This window comes from Sebastes umbrosus, chromosome 17 (assembly GCF_015220745.1).
Source record: "Sebastes umbrosus isolate fSebUmb1 chromosome 17, fSebUmb1.pri, whole genome shotgun sequence".
NCBI classification, from domain to species: Eukaryota; Metazoa; Chordata; class Actinopteri; order Perciformes; family Sebastidae; genus Sebastes; species Sebastes umbrosus.
The window spans coordinates 15,339,205-15,360,109 of record NC_051285.1 but is presented as its reverse complement, the minus strand read 5'-3'; the positions used below and the strand labels follow the sequence as shown (position 1 = coordinate 15,360,109).

The 20,905-nt window shown below is 39.9% G+C and overlaps 1 long non-coding RNA gene across 1 annotated transcript in view; it reads right to left on the bottom strand.

Annotated features, from left to right (window-relative positions):
• LOC119475284 overlaps nucleotides 1–20,905 on the bottom strand; it is a 116,754-nt gene that overhangs the window by 14,750 nt on the left and 81,099 nt on the right. Inside the window, exon 3 of the long non-coding RNA XR_005203751.1 lies at nucleotides 8,119–8,185. This is a non-coding gene — a long non-coding RNA (uncharacterized LOC119475284). The remainder of the gene's footprint in view (nucleotides 1–8,118; nucleotides 8,186–20,905) is intronic.

The following is a 20,905-nucleotide window of genomic DNA, read 5'->3' as shown; positions in this document are numbered from 1 at the left end:
GAAGTGCCTTTAATTTGCATTCTTTCTAATATCCAGCAGGGGGCGACTCCTCTGGTTGCAAAAAGAAGTCTGATTGTATAGAAGTCTATGAGAAAATGAGCCTACTTCTCACTTGATTTATTACCTCAGTAAACATTGTAAACATGAGTTTATGGTCTCAATCGCTAGTTTCAAGTCTTCTTCAATACAGCATGATGTTCATTTAGTAAATTATGGTCCCATTTAGAGTCAAATAGACCATAAAGCAGGTGATGCTTTAAGGCGTGGCTACCTTGTGATTAACACAGCATGGTATACTGAATCTAACATTATCAAAGAAGATGAATTTTGCATGTATATAATAAAATATCACCATAATCAAATGCTGATAAAAGCATTGCTTGAATTACTAACTTCACCCTGAAATGTTTTGAATGACACTCGATGTTAAAAGTCAGATCTATGAAAAAAAAAAGAAGTTGAGACTCGTTCAATCACCTTATTATTTACAGTAACAATCTGTTCTACACCATCAGCTGTCTTCTTTGACCTTGAGAAGCATGACACTGTTATGACACCGTCATAACCACGACATGACACCCGTCATGAACATGAATGAATATGTATGAATGTTCATGACTGTTGTCATGAAGTGTCATTCAGTTAATTAACCCTAACCCCATAAAACTGTGTCATGTAATGGTTATGACAATGTCACAACAGTCTTGTGCACACACTTTCAAATAAAGTGGTACCACTTTTATTTCTACTTGTTTATACCTTTTAGAGTCTGTTTTTGATCATTCGATAATTTATGCTTATTTATTAGTTTGATGTTTGCACGCAAGGTTTTTTAAAATTACTCCTTTTCATCCATTTATAAAGACTTCAATATTACCTGTTAGTATTCTGACCAGTTAGCGAACCTTTGAAGCTTTGAAGCAACCCAAAAAAAAATATCATGAGCCTTTTCAGTGAAGGTAAACCTCTTCTTTTTTTTTTACCAGCGCTTCTGTAATTTCCATGTCAATAGCGTGCCTCTTAGCAAGGTGAGCCATCACATAAAGTAAAGAGGTCTAGAGTGCTTCAAGGTTGACGCTGGATTGGAACATATATTGCAGTTTTTTTAAAAGTCACTTACATAAATGTTCCACCCCTGATACTCTGAAACAGTATGAATTCGGATTCTTTAAAGCCAAAAAGCACTTCAGAGGGTTTCTGTGCAAAGGAAGCCATCAGTTCATGCTTTGGACAGAAAGTAGTGGGGGTATTGTACATTGGTTGACTATTTTTCTAACCTCATGATATCTGTCTAGAGCGAAATATTTGAGTTTGGTGCTCTTTTGGGGAAAAAAAACAAGTATTTATCAATACACAGACAGCACTGTAATCAGTCAAAATTAGATTGTTATCAATATCAGTAGACAATCATCCTCTTTTTGCCATATTTTGCTTATTGCAATAAGTGCCCTGGTATTTAAGAGGCTAGGCTTGTTTGACATATCCAATATGTTATAGTTTGCTGACCACATATTGATGAGAACTTTGTTGTAACTTGCACCAGTTTTAAGAACACTGTTTTTTATTCCTGTAACATCAATTTCCATAAGACAGTTCATTATGAAAGAATTTGTTATTTACAAATCAGATGTAATTTATCTATGAACATGATGCACACAAGAGAGAAAAAAAAACATTGTATTACTTATTATGTAAATCAGTCACCACAAAATTTAAAGAGGTGGACACATTGGCCTCTGGAGAGCAGTAAACTGGTGCGATTGGCTGATACCACCCCAATTAGCACTATGCTTTACTGCCATGTTGGGTGTGCCGTTCCTGATGAGGGGTGTATCATGAATATTCCAGTCTGTGTGCAGTTTTGATTAATTCATTAGCAGCTGTGACAGCCAACTGGCAAACAAATCTCTATATCCTTTATTTTGAAAAACCTATATAGGGCAAACAGACTTGGCAAAATCTCGTGCCTTAATTATTTTGCAGAGAGAGTTAGTGAAATACTGTAAATTGCAATAAAAGCCAGGATGAATAAATCCGAAATATAAAAAAAATACATACTATATATACTTTCTGCACTTTGAATAATTTAGAAGGTCATACATGAGTAAACATGACAGGATAAATTTGTTTTTGCAATCTACTTTGCCTGCAGCATAGCCGCCCCCCCCACCCTTCATTTTCCCCAAGGCACGTCATCACAGTAATATCTCACTCCGCTTTCTCCATCATTTCCATTACAACACTACTCCTCTGCATGCATGTTTATCTATTTCAGTGTGTGTGTAGTTCTGAAGGACAGCACCGTTTACCACCCGGGGAAATAAATAAGCCATTCGTTCGAGTGATGCTAAACTGGCCTTTCTGAATATAATCTGGTCCCAGAGATATTTGTTTCCGGGTGGCCATATTGTGTGTGTGTGTGCGTGTGTGAACCCATGTGTATATGGGCTTGTATGTGTTTATGTGTCTATGTGTGTGACTGATCTGACGATTTGGAGGGCAACCCAAGCAGACAGGGATGGCATTTGTTGCATGAGAGGGGGGTTGTACTGCTTCTGTCAGCTACACTGTTGTGGCGCACACACACACACACACACACACACTTACGGCACAAATGTTAGGATACCACACACACAAACACATGCGCACACACACGGTATGCAAACGACATTGCCTGTGGCTTTTCAGATGCCCCCCGGGCTTTTCCTGTCCATCTGTGGTGACAGAATGACCACTCTGCCCCCGACAAGTTGAGCAGAGCCATATATGCACCACACACATACAGGAACAGCAACACGAGAAGCTCCACAGAAACCCGCCGCTTCCCTGCAGAAAAGCAGCGTGAATCTTGTTTCTCTAATTGACAGCATTCCAGACAGCCAAACAAACAAGCCTTGTTGCAAGTGAACTCAGTGACATATTTAGCTCGCAACACCTCTGCCCTTCTGTGTAATTGATGTGGAAACACACAAGGTGAACTTTTTGCGAAGGCTAGCGCTGACAGCGAGCTTTGATATTCTCGTGTTTTCACTTTTCATCAGTGCTACCTGCAACAGATGGACTCATGCAAATTGTGTTTTCCTGGCAGTTGTTGATGGCAAAGAAGTAAAAGTCCAATAAAATCGGCATAATGTGGCATTTCAGGAGAGATTCAAGATGATGTGGAAATGTTGTTTGGATGAATATGATTTCCTAGATGTTTACAGGTGGATATGATTACTGTCATCTAATGAAAACAAAGTTTAAACCAGAAATTAGGGATGCCCAGATTTATCGTTATCTGCCAATATTCAGTAAACTAGTACTAGACACCTGGTGGTTGGGTTAAACACTCGTGCATGCGGCTGAGAGCAACAATCTGCTTATGTGTGTGTGGTTTCCAGCCCCCCACCTTGTTCACTGGCCAGGAGCTTCAAATACTCGGGCGCATGACACGCTACTAAAACAAAACAAAACATGTCGGCGGTGTGGAACTTTTAGAAAGTGTGTGAGTAGGGTTGTAATGGTATGAGATTTTCACAATACAATAACCATCTCAGAAAATATCCCAGTTTCCCGGTATACGGTGTTATACTATTATTATATTATCATTCGTAGCTGTAGTAGTAGTAGTAGTAGTAGTAGTGGTAGTAGTAGTATTGTCAGTTACAATGACCTTTAAAGGAATGAGAACAGAATTATAATAAACAGAATTATAGACCTGATAAAACAAGACTGTCAAAACCGAGTATATGGCTGGACCATATATGGTCAGTATGTGAATTCGTGGCTAAATTGTTAATAGTCAGTGGTCATGTTTATCATGTTTTGTGAACATTCTTTTCCACTTATATCTTAATATTTGATTGAAAGACAACTTATAATGAAGCAAATGACATTCAGTAATAGTAAATGGTAACATTTACTAGTCAGTATATTATACATTTTAAACAAGGTGAAAAGGTATTAGCACGACATACAGTATGCAGGGTTAAAAGTATTTCGGTTTTTTATTAAAGCATGTGTATCAAAAGCATTCATCATATAAGCGGTGTGTAACAATACTATAAGTTTATCAGCGTTGAGATATTCCCGCTGTCATCACTGACGTTGTTGCTGCCGGATTTATTCCTAGATGGAGTGTTAATGGAGCAGCTACGATGTTAGCATAGCCTGGCATTGATCGATCCGAACTCCATTCAGAAAACAAGCATTTTAAAAGTTGTTTGCTTCTCGTCTTGTGGACAGACCCGGCAAAGCATGAATTCAGACTTTTTACTAATCAGCATCATTATGTAGTTATTTCGGCACACTTTTGATCCATTTACAACAACGTCGCTGCCATATTTATGCCTAGATGACGTTATGTTGAGTGTTGATGGAGTAGCTACAATGTTAGCATAGCCTGGCATTGATCGATCCGAACTCCGTTCAGAAAACAAGCATTTTAAAAGTTGTTTGTTTGTTGTGTTGCGGACAGAACCTGACAAGGCATGAATTCAGACTTTTTACAAATCGACATCATAATGTCGTTATTTCGGCATAATTTTGATCCGTTTATTGCAATGAAATCACAGCACAGTCTGTTTATTTTGGGTTCATATCGCAGTAGCGACGTGGGGCTTGCTAGATAGTCAGTTCAATGGCGCTGTATGTGAATACAGCTCGCCGCCAGGTGACGTTATGAACCCAGACACTGCAGCGTTTGGTTTTCTGACATATCTGGAACTTCCACAACATGTACAAAGCAACAATAGTGGTTATTTCTTCCATGGCTGATGGCGGAAATGGAGGAAAGCTAGGCGAAAACTTGCTGCGCGCTTGGTGTGAATGTACAGTAACACAATACGAAGCATAACATAACGTAACTTAAACGAACATAGACAATAGCACATGCACAACAACAGCACTATGTAATGATACATTGAACCGCCGCTGACACGCGGTAAAAAGTTAGTCTGAAGTCTTATATACCAACTGCTATAATGGTATCGGCCGCATATCGGCCCATAGACGATCGTCAACTGTATTGGTGGCAAAATAAGTGATCGGGGCATCTCTACCAAAAATCATTCAGTGAAAATCAAGTTCTAAATTGCACAATATACTCACAAAAGCTTATTTCCACTTGACCTTTTAAATAAAAGATTTATGATGACGCAACATTTTTATGTTAACAAAATCAAAAGCTTTGATGTCACATTGTTTCACCTGAGGCAGAATGAAGGATAGCAATTTATTGTTGCACTGCATGAATATGTTGAACGAACAACTTACATTTCAGCTCTTACCAAGACAAAGAAAAAAAAGAAAAGGGTGTGAATCTCCTGCTTTGATAAACAATTTGAATCGCCTCGGTGCAAAGTTGAACTTCCTACATTTTTTTCACCAATTATCCTTGACACGCGGTTACTAACAAGCTGTAATTGGTTAATTGCCGTCTTGTTTGTGTGAATGAATAATAACTTAGAATGTCACCTTGTGTGATCGTGCTGCTTTAAAAGCAAAGTTAGTGGGACTTTGAAGGCCCCGAGCAGCAGGTTGAATGGGCATTGCCAAGTGATTAAGGCAGTATTAGCATTTTCTTCACTCTCAGTTACTTAGTGGTGCTAAAAGGCTTTTGTGTGAACATCAAGGAAGAGACTGCAGGCTACCATGTGCATGTGATAAAAAATGGGAAGACATCAAAAACAAAACCTGACGTGTGTCTAATAAAAACAAAATAGGGATTACAGAGCAAATATATAAATCTATATGTTAATTAAGCAATGTTTAAATAAAACATTGTCTAGCACTACTGACAAAGGCCATGCAAAAAGTATATCTGCACTATTTTCATTTTAGTCATTAGTCCCGTCACACAGCTGTTCATTAGGTGATCTTTGGACGCATCTGTTCGGACAGAATCACCTGTCTTACAGAGGGATCAATCTAAATTAGATTTACATTTAGGACAGCTTGGCAAAGGTGTACATGTGTTCCGAATTGACTGATCAAACTGAAATCTAAAAACATGATTCGGAACATTGCAATATACATGAGAATGAATTATTTATGCTGCTGTACAGCTTCAATCAAGGAAATGAGATGAGCAAAGCCCTGATCATTACGGGGATGGCTTACATCAAAGCCTCATAAATGTGTGCGTATGTGTGTGTGTGTGTGTGTGTGTGCGCGCACGCGCGCGCCTTTGCAAATTCACACCCAGTCTTTGTACGTGATTGACCTAGAGATTACTGCGAAGAAAATTATATGCTAGAATTGTATGAAGCTAATGATAATAGAGGTGAAAGTATGTGTTATGTGAGTGTCTGTCAAACCAAAGTGTTTGGCTTGTTCTGTAAAATTAACACCTGCGCTATCATGTGAGACTGGATGTTGTGATGACAGCTAATTGCACACTATGACAGAATATTTTAATATTGTATATATATAATTTTTGTAAGGGATGCATCGATCTGACTTTTTCAGTCCCGATCCCAATAGTGATACCTGGGCTTTGGGTGTCAGACGCTACCGAGTACCGATCCAATACCAATCCGATACCGGTCTTTAATTAATAAGCTGTATGCCTCACTGTGTGGAAGTAACTGGGATCATTCTTTTATGTGTGAGGCAACATCAGGCTTGACTTAAAAATTACTTTCCTAATAAATACATAGATATAAAGTTGCTGAATTGTTATTTGTTATTAAAATGATAACTCACACCAGCAATTTGGTAAATCTTCAAAATTGACAGGAATTACAATTCAAGTGTAAACCTTTTAATGCAGCAACAAATTAAAATTCCAATAAATAATGTATATAGTATATAAACATAGAACCAAATAGAATAGATCGGCCTCGTTGTCGCAGATATCAGATCCAGCTCAATATTGGCCCGATATCTGTATTGGTGTATCCCTATTTGTTGTATATCATCATATCAAATCATGTATCACATAGAATTATGTGATTTTCATAATGTCTGCAGCTGCATGGTAGTAATTTACAAGAGGGAGGAAATAAATGTCACAATTGATGGCATTCTCATTAAAATGGTGTTTGCAATTGAACATGTAACCTTCAAACAAGTGATGAATTTAAAATGGTATTCAGAAGCAGCAGTTTTAGCAGTTTGGTGCACAAGCCTGTTGACCTGACCTGCTGCACTGAAATCTGATCATGCACAACACACAATATGAATACAGTAATACATCATTTAGCTAACTCAGACGGTCTCCAACAAGTCATCCACATCAAACAACAAAATATGGTTAAAACCATGGTTAAAGTTCAGTTAGAAAAGAAACCATGGTTGACTGTCAGTAGGAAACAGGAAGCGAGCAGCGTTCTCCTGTGTCGAAGTTTGACATTTTGTTGTCTCATATCAGCTTCGGCTGAATGTTATATTAATTTTTTTTGCGCAGAATGAGGATTGTGGTTTTTGTCCTTTATCTTTTACAGTGTAGTCGTGCAAGGAAATGGACTGCTTCACAGCATGGCATGTGAGTACTATATTAAGATAGTCAGGAAAAATCCATAGTTTGGGTGTTTTGAAGTGGGGTTGTATGAGGTACTTATCCGTAGTAGGTGTATTACTTACAGTAGATGACGGTCGGCGTGCCCCCAGCATCGAGAGACAGACAGGAGCACCGACATCAGAGCAAAGCAATACAGTGCTGTGGACGGGCACGGTAAAAAAAACTATTTTAGCCACCTAAAAGAAAAGCCTACCTAAAACAACATTATCCGTTGAAGTGTACACTATATTTAGAATATTTCCACCGCCTTATCTTGCCGTCACACAGCCCTTTTCCTTCTCCTTTCCGACGGGGAATTGAACTGAAAGTTAAACTTACCTACGCTCTCTCCAAAGCAGTCAGACTCTGTTGACAAAAACAGTATAGATAAGTTTCACTTTCAGTTCAGCTCGCCGTCAAAAAATATTGTAAATATAGCGTACACTTAAACGGGCATCAATTATTTTAGATGGATCTTTCTTTTAGGTGGCTAAAATGTGTTTTTCTGCCGTCCCCGTCAAACCGTCTGTTTCTCGATGCTGGTGGCACTATGACAAATACTACAGTATAGGGCATCACTTGAGACCGCTGGTGAACACACAGATGAATATATGCTGAGTGAGAGAGAGACTCACCGCCAAAAAAGAGCCATGGGCTCGACTCTTCACAAGCATCAGCAGCATTTTTCAGGAGCATTTGGAGCTGTTGGCAGATGAGGAGAATAGACTTGTTATTGGGCACCAGAGTCAGAGTCAGCTGTTTCTACTTGAGAGCTGCTAAATCCATCCTTTCTGCCTCCCACTGCCTCTTTAACTGGAAATAAGGTCATGCTCCTTTTGAATCTCTTCCAGAGTTGCCGTTCACTGTTTGCACAGTACCTGATCTAATTGGAGGCATGTGAGTGCTTCAAAAACATTACACCTCTGTTGCAATCACTGATGTTGTGGGATGTTAAACAGTATGTAGAGGGTTGAATCTTGATGTAGCGCCTGTCATGTATGAAACAGCATGTGCACTGTTGTGAAACAGTGAAACAAAAGGGGAAAGGATGAGGACTAATCAAGCTAGAGCTGTTTATCAGTACTTAGCCATTACTGTATTTACTGGCCTGATCCACCATAATGAAGTGTGTAGGCAAAACCAAATGAGGATTTTCTCGTTCTCCTCTTTTCTCATCCACTTAACTGCTTTCTACACTTCTTCCTATTATCTCCGTATCCCTCCCCTTCGACTGTGTGAAGAGTCACATTAAATATAAATAGAGAGAAAAAGATGGGCAGGGATATCTAATTGTTTACACACCATATTGAATTTTAGAGGTCTCTATTGAATTAATAGGATATGATTTCATCGTTAAAGATTCATGATGAGATTGTGAGGATGTTGGTTTTAATTCTGTGAGAGCCGACAGCCCGGGCTTGGCGGAGGCGCACAGAGGCACAGGATGAAATACAGTCACATAAAAAAAAGATAAAGAATTTCTGACCTTATTTAACTCCTGAACAAGTGCTCTCAAGGGACAATTGAAATATAAACCCGTGCAGTGCAGGGGGTAATCACAACCAATCCAGTCAATCAAAATGGAAGTCCACTCTAAAGCGCCACTCAAGCACTGGGACATGCATAAAAGATCAGCTTTTCTCATCTTATAGACGTACATGCACCACTGTATGAGTACACACACACACAAACACACATTCACACTCATGCCAACTCAGATGTAAGGGAGACTTGTACCCTTTCTTCCATCCCTTTAGGAAAGGATTGCAGGCAGCAGTTCCTATTTATCAGACTGCCAGCCATCTGAAATCAAATTTCCCCTGAAGACACCATGAAATTACAGATATTTTCTCTCCCAGTCCACCTCCCTGCCAAAGCCCACAGGATAAATATCACAACTCTAAGCCTTTCAAGCTGCTATAAGCTGGCACGCTGATGACATTTTGACCAGGCCTGTGTTTCTCCCCAAAGCCTCACTCTAAGACACACACGCGCACACACACATTAACACACCCACGTACACTGTGTCCGGAGTTTCTCCTCTCTCTGTCCCCCCTTCTAGCCCCTCTCCTAGTGACAGGCTTAGCAGTGCAGTGATCCATGGTACTAGCCGCCTGTTTATCCAGGCTAAGTGCTCTTTGCTGTGCCACTCCACTTTTCTCTGTTGTCTCAGACCTGTTTGATTGATAAATATTGCAGCCGGCAGGCAGAGCCAGCCTCTGACCTTAAGATAATGGAAATAGTTTGGGAAGTATAGGACAAAAGGCTAACAGCTAAAATCTTCTCAGCGCCATGTTCAGTATGTTTGGGGTAAGACATGGCAGGTAAGATGGATGGAATTAGGGTAATTCACTGTTTCGCCTGGTCCATGCTGTGTGCTTTAATGCCTTAAATGTCCACAGTAAAGTGATGCTGATTTACTGATGGACCAAGGAAAACTTTTTTGTTCCCCAGGCGGGGCCTAAAGATGTGATTGTGAATGCATGCTGGATTTTCAATCAAACAATCTTGAGCAATCAGGAGCAATTTACTAAAATGACTTTTGTACCTTATACAGCATGGTAGGATGGTCATCCCTCACTCTGCGGAGGTTACAACACTGGTACATTTTAGTCTATGAGATCATCTCTGGCAAACTTCTGACTTACTTAAGCCTGAAGTTTGTAATTCTCCACAACAGTTATCTAAGGTCACATAAATGGTTTCAGTTTAAAGTGCCTTGTATCAGTACAGAAGCTGGCAAAACAAGCCTGTTCCACTAAGGTCTTTGGTCCTGGAACGATCTGCAGGCCAAGCTTAAACTTGAGACCCTTATCTCTTTAAATGATTTTAAACATAGAATAAAGGAAGTGGTCACTGCAAGCTGCATTTGTTTCAATTAAATAGCAAGCACACGACCAAAATGCTGCATTGTTAATGCACTGTATAATGATGTAATGTATTTTGCCGTACCTATTGTTGCTGTCGTGATTCAAAGTTGTCTTTATTTGTTGGATGCTGCTATTTGACCCTGTCTCACTTGTAAAAGAGGTTTTAATCTCAATGTGACTTCCTAGTTAAATAAAGGTTATATATTAAGATCAACACAAATATACATACATATGACCGGAATCCCGTGACCCATTAACATTTACTGCAATTTTTCTGCACGCCGTAATGTCTTGAATTTTTTATATATTGTTTTTCCTCCTTCCAGAGAGCCACTTGTCTCCATGGTTTCTAAAAGCTGACATGATGGTCACACTGTGCAGAAAATAATGGAAAGTAATGACACCTAGATGAAAACCCTCTTTCAAAAAAAACATAGCATTCCTATGCGCCAAACTACATGACTAAATGAGAAAAAACAGAATTATGAATGCATGGAAACATAGTCACTAGACATTAGTGAGGTGGCTGCTACATTTCTTGACACCAGGTATGTTTTCACAAGTTAACACTACGCACATAACTGCTATAGCGTCAATGCTTGTGCTCAAAGTGGCAATAATCAAGTCAATTTCCTCATCTACATCCAGTACAATTGACGCGGTTTTCTCCCACTGTCGGCGGCACTGACGGCTCATTTTATCTAAACTAATCAGCCGTTCCTCGTCCATGTTGCAACACTCTCAATGCGAGCGACAGGAAAAAATTGGAACATGGCGTCCAACAAAAGCTTAGCTCAAAGCGTCACATCAAACAGCCATTTAGGACACTCTAATCATCATCACTCAGACTGTTACTGCTGCCTAAAGATGATGCACCTGGGAATAAGACTGAGGGTCAACAGCCATGGTAGCGTCTCTGTGAAGCGTCTATAACATGCTAATTATAACATGCTAAAATAATCACAATGACAATGCTAACATGCTGCTAAGCAGGCACAATGTTTCCCATGTTGACCAGGTATTTGTCATAAACCAAAGTATTGGTAAAATTTGGACCCGGCAGCCTTAGATAAAAAGTCAGGGGATCACCAATGTGATGTCTGTACCAAAGCTCATAGCAACCAATCTAAAGGTTGTGGAGATATTTCACTGGATGAGTGAATACTTTTACCAGCTGATGGCACTACAGGTAAGGCCATGATATCACTAAAGTCATTGGGATTCATCATCTTGGCACCATGCATATCTGTGCCAAAATGGAAATCCATCTAATTTAAAAAATATATATATTTGTCATATACTGTAAATACAGGCGCGGACATGAAAATCAGCAGCCCACCCATCCGTGAAGCGCCTGGAGAGCAAATTGGGGTGTCTCGCTCAAGGTCACCTTGACATGCAGACAGTAAAAGCCAAGGATCGAACCAAGATATTTCACTAAAAGCCCAAAATGTCAACTTAATGGTGGCGCTCCATTAAATACCAGGGGATCACCATAGTCAGTAGGGTTCATGAATGCTCTGATTACCCTCCTATAATTTGTGATAAGCTGATTTCCTTCGAGACTAGAGATTTTCCTCCTGAAATATCCAACACACCCAAACTACACCCTGCCATTTCTGAAGGAAAGAAACACCTGAGATTCAACAGGGTGTAAGGGTTAAAATGTCCTTTCTGCAGAGTTAGTCATCCAAGCAAATTATGACATACCTGGGAGTTTTCAAAATTGTTCATACAACTACCAACTACTCCGATATGGCAAAAAGACAAAACCCTTGACTATTTTACAGTCCTACCTCCTGGCTGCATAGATCAAGGAGTGTGAGAGACAATTGCAAAGGTACAAGATTTGCTGGCAGACATACAACAAGGCCCTCAGTGCACCCTACGCGTTTTGTGTGTGAGACAACCTGAGAGAAACAAAAGGAAAATCCAAGTTGAGCGAGCCTAGAGTGACACAGCAGGAACCTGCAGTTACACACTGGGTGATGGAAAGACTTTAGATGCTTCCCAACTGTCTCTGCTGCCGGAGACCTTCACTCTGCCAGCTGAAGAACAGAAGCTTGTAGAGCCCACTGCATTTGACAATGCAAGAGATGTGAAGCTATGCCTCTGGGGAATGCTGCTGGCTTGGTTCCGAGACAATATAGCTAGAGACTAAAAAGATCTGATTTGGAAAATCAGAAAAAAAATTAAGGCAACGTGCTGCTACATTTTCATATATCTGTAACATATATAACATATTTATGAGTGGACTTTACAGACTCCTTTATCAGGAGAAAGCAGTAGAAAGTTGTGTTCTTACCATCTATTAAAACTTCAGGCTAAAGAGATTTATCAACACACAGTACAGAGAATTATAAGCAGCCACAAATGGAAAAGTAAAGGTAATCTCTATCATCCCCTACTAGTGCAGTTTGGCTTTCCACTTAATACATAACACATAAATGTGCCTTAAGCTCTCAATAAAAAAAAACTTTTTGCAATGCAATTTAATGATAAGGTAGTTTTTTTTTTTTATTAAAAAGTGAAACTATTTTTGGATCTTAAGTGAAAACAAATAAACAGATAAAGACATGGTGGCTTTTTGTTTTCAATACCATCCCTATTTCCAAAAACTAAATGTTGTGTAGCTGTATTGCATTTTCAATTGAGGCTGCTGTCAGAGTGAAATTGATACTTTTGGTTAATTTTCTATTTAGTCTGGTTCGTTTTCATAGTGCACAAATTAAACCGTACCAAACAAAATAATTAATTAGCTGAGGGGCGGGTACGAACGAGCGGATTTATCTTATTCGTTTCGAGAGCTGCCACTTCTATGCAGGGAATAGCAGACTTTGAAATATTGCTGTCAAAGTTTTTTCGCTTTGACTCTGCACTGATCTACTGTGCGCACAAATCCTTTCTCCTCCTTTCTTTATAAACGTCACTACTTTTTTGGACTTTATTTAGCAGATTCTGTATGTTTTCTTCAGCCCAGATGTCAAGCAAACATCGAACTTCTATAGAAGTCCGGGTCAGTCTTCTCCCACTCATGTTAACCTGTCATTTACCTGTGTACATCTCTTTTGGTTCGCTTGGAAACGGTCCGAGACCACCTCTAGCAAGCGATCTCGGACTGGTTGTTTTGGTCCGCACGATTACTGCGTTCACAACTGCCCAAACTAACCGCACCAGGGTTAGATTAAAACTGCCCAAATGTTGGCTTGTGAAAGCGCCCTTAAGTTTACAGCTATTTTGGATTACTGAAAGTTTTTTTTAATAAACTCCATTGTTCTATTTCATCCTTTCAGAGAGAGGCAGTGTTTAACACTGAATATCTTCCATCATCCACAAGATCATTACTTTTTCATCTTCTCGCTTACGCAGGTGAACTACTGTGGTAGCATTAGCTTAAGCTATGTTAAATTGTGCTAAATTAGGTAGGTACGCAACTCTGTTGTTATAAGACATCCAGTGTTAAAGCACTGCCTCTGATGGTCAGGAATGATTAAATAGAACGAAAGTTACAGATGTAACTATGGTTCAATGAATCCTGGACGACTGCCAGAGTGCTCACTTACTCAGAATGTCGTGAACCTGCGAGAAGATTCTGTAGGAATGATCTTGTGGATGACACCAGAACATAAACCGGGCCGGGGTCATCGGAGGTCACACGTGACTTTGCTGATGGACCTGCGTGTGTGCGAGACAGAAGTAATTCAGTGTTAAGCACTGCCTCTGGCGGTCAGGAAAGATTCATAGAACCATAGATACATCTTGAACTTTGGATATGTGAACATGTATAAATATAAAAGTTATTATTATTATTATCCGATTATCAAATATTGCAAATATGTATGTTAATCAGGAACAACTTGGATCGGGTTTGCATAACTTTAAATCTAAACCATATTTCTGCTTTAGCAAACTATTTCAGCACAGCCAGCCACACAATATCAAAATTACATCAATGTTCATCTGTGTGTGTGTTCAGTCACTGGTGGTCTTCTTCCCTGAGTCATCAAAATAGCCATTGAAATAAGATCTTAAAATGAAGGTAGAAAGGTGAACCTGTTCTACCACATTTCCCCACAGGAGAGTCGGGTCTGACTTCCAGTTATATGGGAAACATTTGATCTGCAATCTCATCCCATATTCGGTTGTATAATATCTCTGGGACACACACCAAGCTTCATCTCAGTAACTGGTTCTTCTGCTCTCCAGTCTCTTGTCCATTTATTTCACTGTCTCCTTTCTTCCAGCTGAGCCCACGGGGGCAGTGACCTCATCTAAACCCAAACTCTGTGACCGCTGGGCTTCCTGTGTGTCTGAGAGGAGATGAGAGTGCCAGACACCTCTCTTATTAAACCTCTGTTTGGCTATCAAGCCAGGGGGATACAAGGCAGAGACGGGTGGGCTGGACCAAACTGAGTCTCTTTTGTCATCTCCAACATTACACTCTAATTGGCTCCCATAGGTCTCGAGCCTGCTGTAAAAAGACTGTGCACACAGGCAGACACACGTGCACACACACATTTACGGTAATGATTTTAGGAAAAAATCTAACAAAACATTTGATTTGAGTAATCAAAGTTTCTAACTTTATAGCGTAGTTTTCAAGTATGTTGAATGCTGCTATTAGAAGTTCATTAACTTTCCATCAGGCAACACATTATATTTAAAAACTTGATCATTAAATAGAGCATAACACGATCTACAATTGCCTCTTGGTCGACTCATGTCTATCTTTGGGACAGACTGCCCTGTATAATTGGCTTCCTGCCAGGTATCCTAACAAGCACCTGATAGTATTTATGAAATTAGAAATTGTGGTTATGTGTGGCGCAGCCTAGTCTTAAAAGATTGTGATGTTGCTATTATGTGGAGTCGACAACCAAAAATAAGCAGCAGTCTAGCATTAAAGGTACATTTTCTGCTTCTATTAGATAGAGATAGTAGAGGGATGAAAGTCTCACGCTATTCCACTGCTATTCAACAGTTATTGGCGATGATGAGCCGAAAAACGCAACAGTGCACCAGCAAATGGTGGTAGAAGACTGCTGCCTAATATTAACAAGGATGTAAACGATGCAGGTTTCAAAATATTTTTAAATTCCAATGAAAGAGAATCTGCTGTCCTCATTCTGTGTAAAATGAATTGTAAAGTTCAACTGAACTTAATATGAAACGTCAGCAGTCTATGTTTGACAAATCAAGTAAATATCTTCCAACGCTTTTTTTGTACACAATACCCTCTTTGTGTTACCATCCGTCCACAGCAGCTCAGCAAGCAAACACTGTCTAAGGAATCAAAAAGTTTGAATTCTGTACTAAAAACACAATAACTTTGGAAGACATCCTCCTGATTCTGCTGACTCAGCCTGCTGATGCCTCGTATTAACTTGGGTTGAACTTTAGAGTTGCACAGAACAAGGACTGTGTTCTGCTATCACTTACATTGGAAATGCTTTATGAAGGGATCTCTTCACCATCAGTATGGGGAGGGGGAGTGACTACAGCTATTCCAAAAACTGTTATGTAAATGTACATAAGGGCATGTGGGAATATATCCTTTAAAGGGGCTATATACAGTGCCTTCAGAAAGTATTCAGACCCCTTCACTTTTTTCACATTTTGTTATGTTGCAGCCTTATGCTAAAATCGGTAAAATTACTTTTTTCCCTCATCAATCTACACTCAATACACCATAATGACAAAGTGGAAACAGAATTTTAGAAATTTTTGCAAATTTATTAAAAAGGAAAAACTGAAATATCACATTTACTTAAGTATTCAGACCCTTTACTCAGTACTGAGTTGAAGCACCTTTGGCAGCGATTACAGCATCGAGTCTTCTTGGGTATGACGTGACAAGCTTTGCACACCTGGATTTGGGAAGTTTCTGCCATTCTTCTCTGCAGATCCTCTCAAGCTCTGTCAGGTTGGATGGGGACCGTCAGTGGACAGCCATTTTCAGGTCTCTGCAGAGATGCTCGATTGGGTTCGAGTCAGGACTCTGGCTGGGTCACTCAAGGACATTCACGGAGTTGTCCCTAAGCCACTCCTTTGTTATCTTGGCTGTGTGCTTAGGGTCATTGTCCTGTTGGAAGGTGAACCTTCGGCCCAGTCTGAGGTCCTGAGCGCTCTGGACCAGGTTTTCATTAAGAATATCTCTGTACTTTGCTCCGTTCAGCTTTCCCTCAACCCTGACCAGTCTCCCAGTCCCTGCCGCTGAAAAACACCCCCAAAGCATGATGCTGCCACCACCATGCTTCACCGTTGGGATGGTTTTGGGCAGGTGATGAGCGGTGCCTGGATTCCTCCAGACATAACACTTAGAAATGAGGCCAAACAGTTCAATCTTGGTTTCATCAGACCAGAGAATCTTGTTTCTCACAGTCTGAGTGTCCTTTAGGTGCTTTTTTGCAAACTCCAAGTGGGCTTTCATGTCCGTCTGGCCACTCTGCCATAAAGCCCAGATGGGTGAAGTGTTGCAGTGATGGTTGTCCTACTGGAAGTTTCTCCCATCTCCACACAGGATCTCTGGAGCTCAGCCAGAGTGATCATCGGGTTCTTGGTCACCTCTCTTACCAAGGCCCTTCTCCCCCGATGCTCAGTTTGGCCGGGCGGCCAGCTCTAGGGAGAGTCCTGGTTGTTCCAAACTTCTTCCATTTAAGAGTTATGGAGGCCACTGTGCTCTTTGGGACCTTCAATGCAGCAGAATTTTTTTGTAGCCTTCCCCAGATCTGTGCCTCGACACAATCCTGTCTCTGAGCTCTGCAGGCAGTTCCATCGACCTCATGGTTTGGTTTTTGCTCTGATATGCGTTGTCAGCTGCGAGACCCTATGTAGACAGGTGTGTGCCTTTCCAAATCATGTCCAATCAATCGAATTTACCACAGGTGGACTCCAGTCAAGGTGGAGAAACATCTCAAAGATGGTCGAGGAAAATGGAAAGCATCTGAGCTAAATTTCAAGTGTCATAGTAAAGGGTCTGAATACTTAAGTAAATGTGATATTTCAATTTTTCCTTTTTAATAAATTTGCAAAAATTTCTAAAATTCTGTTTCCACTTTGTCATTATGGTGTATTGAGTGTAGATTGATGAGGGAAAAAAGTAATTTTATCGATTTTAGCATAAGGCTGCAACATAACAAAATGTAAAAAAAGTGAAGGGGTCTGAATACTTTCTGAAGGCACTGTAGTCTTACGCCCGGGCCACACAGCGCGCTTCAGGCTCGCCTGATGGCAGCGTCACGTCGTGGCCGCGTCATGCCCACCTAGGGTGTTCACACTAGACGCGAGTTACCCACGTCTCGGGAGCGTCTCAGCTACCTGTCAGCTGTGTTTTTGCTGTTGCTGACAGCCCTTTCTTTCTACATAGAGTTTGCCTTTTAATGGCCATTTAACTTCATAATAAATGTGATTTATATTTATTTAAGACAAAAAAGGGTAAGAACTGTGTGGTAATTTGTAAATATTATTAAAAACAAGCAAATAAATTCATACATAAATATTAATATATAGCCCATATAAATCCCTCTTTTCTGTCAGTGAAGAGGGATTTCTGTGGGCTATATATTAATACAAAAAAATAAATAAATACATTAGTAGTAAGAGAGAGCCTACAGCAATCCCTCTTCACTTTGACTGGCACAGTTTTAAACAACATTTCCAGGGGGTTTCGGGTTCCTGTTCTACAGCATTCCAGGTTGCGGCTTTTATCGAAAAGGACTTAATTTACATCTGGGGCGGGACAGCAATTTACATTATAAATGCTGATGTTCCGACATCTCAGGCAACTTGGAGCTTTTCACCACCTTGTTGCTGAACTGCGCCTTGATGGAGAAAAACACCTGAAGTATTTCAGAATGATAAATATAAGTAAAGTGTTTTGTTTTTTTATTATAAAACAAAGCAAAATAAACAGTTTCGTTATTTGTTAACCTTTAGAAAACGAAAATTATTATTAAATATCTTTAAAAAAATTAAATAACACCTCTAAAAGAAAGAACAATAAAGTTACGTGGTGTTTGTTGAGAGAGAGAGAGAGAGAGAGAGGGAGAGAGAGAGAGAGAGAGCACGCATCGAAAAATACTGCCCATCACCTGATGTTCTTATAACCTATTAACCCAGTCTATTATATTTATAGCATATGTAGGGTTTCTGCTATGACTACTACAGTGTTTACAAAATGAAAAGCCTGTACGATATTAACTTGATGGAAACCTGCAAGTACACCACTGCTTTATTTAGAGTATTTCAGAATAAAAGCATTGTGTTAACGAATGCATGATTCTGTGCACTAAAAACGCTAGAGGCCTTTTATTTTGAAATCTAGATAGGAAGTGTAAAATATTGATGGTCAATGACATATTCTACAGATGTCTAGACATGGAAATTGTAGTAATCTTGCTGGTATGATGTTCATATACTGTCAATAGATCACCTTCACTGTCTGTTGCTGCTGGGAGACGCAGCCGAGAGGTAAGCGGCTTGCGTGTAAAATAGGCGAGCCTTCTATTCTATAAAATAGACGCACGTCTGACGTGCGTCTCATGCGTGCAGTGTGTCCACTCTAACCTGTTAACATGGACGCCGAAATAAAAAACAACACGCGACGTTGCCGTCACGCGAGCATGAAGCGGGCTGTGTGCTCCAGGCTTTAGAGCATTTCTATGATTCAGAGTTTGAGCCGGGATTGTCTCCACACGGCTATCAACATGGAGATGGCTGAGCCGGCGTAGAGCAGCTAATTGCGCTAACAGCAAATAGTTGTTTGCTGAATGTCATATGTCATATATAGAACCTTTAAAGGTCCCATATTATGCTCATTTTCAGGTTCAAACTTGTATTTTGTGTTTCTACTAGAACATGTTAACATGCTAGAATGTTCAAAAAAACTTTTATTTTCCTCATACTGTCAGCCTGAATATACCCTTTGTCTGAAACGCTCCGTTTTAGCGCATTTTGACGGAATTGCAACGGAATTGCAACAGAATTGCGTTGCTAGGCATGTGTACTTCATGTCATCTGTTTCTTAATACGGGCTGTGTGTATTTCCCTGTGGATTGAGTGTTTCGATACTTTCACAGTATTTATATAGGACTTAATTTTTTATTTATAATAAAAAAACATGAAAATCTCACTTTTTTATAATATGGGACCTTTAACCCAAGAAAAGAACTCACCCATAAAGCAAGCAAAAAACATTTGAGAAACAACTATGGAGCTATAAAAAGGCTGGAGCACAAATGTTACTGTTTTCCAATATTTATTGACAACTGATTTTGTTAAGAAATATATAATATGTTACTCTCGTGCATTATCTAATGAGTTTGTGTTTTAAGTGTATGATACTTAACAAAAAATAGATAAAGAAGGCATCACCATTCATGGGTGAAGATAGTGGACAGGTGCAGGTCAACAACTGGACAGGTCAATCACAGACCATCACCTACGACTAGGGTACAAATTTAACACTCGCAGTTGCCAAATGTGAGTACATTTAGTGTTTGCCGAGTAAATTGTGGAGACCATCCACCACCCTCGCCGGTAAAAATTAATTTCCTATACACTCGCTCAAGAAAGCTTCAATCTGCTAGATCTGCTGCACGGCAGGTCCCTGGAGGCTGCCGGTAGACAATAACCTTATATTTTTAGGTTAAGAAAATGTGACTGAATTTACAAATATGTAGGATATTACTAGAGACATTCTTGTAATCTTACGTCAATTCTATTTTTCAGCAAATTGCTTATCTATAGCCATCGTTGCAGCTAGAAGCCGGTGTGTGCTCCTCTCCCCTCCATGGTTGACCAACCTGATCAATTAGCCTTCTAGTAACAGCAGCATTACCAGGTTGGTTCAAAAACTATTATTAGTCAGAAAAGAATATGAATATTAAAAAAAACATATTGAAAAAAATAAAATAAAACGTCCACACTATGACAAACCTCCACTCCAGCCATGTTCTTGGAAAGAGTTAATTGTTGTGTCCATCGCCACACAGCAAGGACTAAAGCCAGGCCTCAAACCCAGGAGACAACACTGCTAATCACTCCCACCAAGGTTGTACCAGTGTTACATTTAAGCATCATCGTGAGTTGTGACAGGAAATTACTCTCTATAGCAGCAAATCCAATTAACCTACAGATTCATATGTGAGAACATAAATGCAGCGACTCTGAAACGCCTGCAGTCATGACCATGTGTCTTTGTTTTTCTCTATTCTTTGTGACTTTCTTCGTTCCATCATGTTCTTTGTGACTTTCTTTGTTCCATCAATATGACACTCATCCCTGAAAAATGACTAAAGTGGCATCATTTAGGAACCTCGCAAATTATACTCCATTTCTGCTCACCGTCGACTGAGTCCCCTAGGTTTTATATGACCAGCCTCGTCAGCTAAATCATCTTCTCTCTAGCACAGCCTGCCATCAACCGTATCCCGGTGGCACATTCACAGACTATAGATTAATTCACTTTCTCATATAACAATGTTTAATTACACAGCCTTCAGAGCAGCACCATCACAGGCGGAGATTTATGTGTGTTTGTCTGCAGATATGA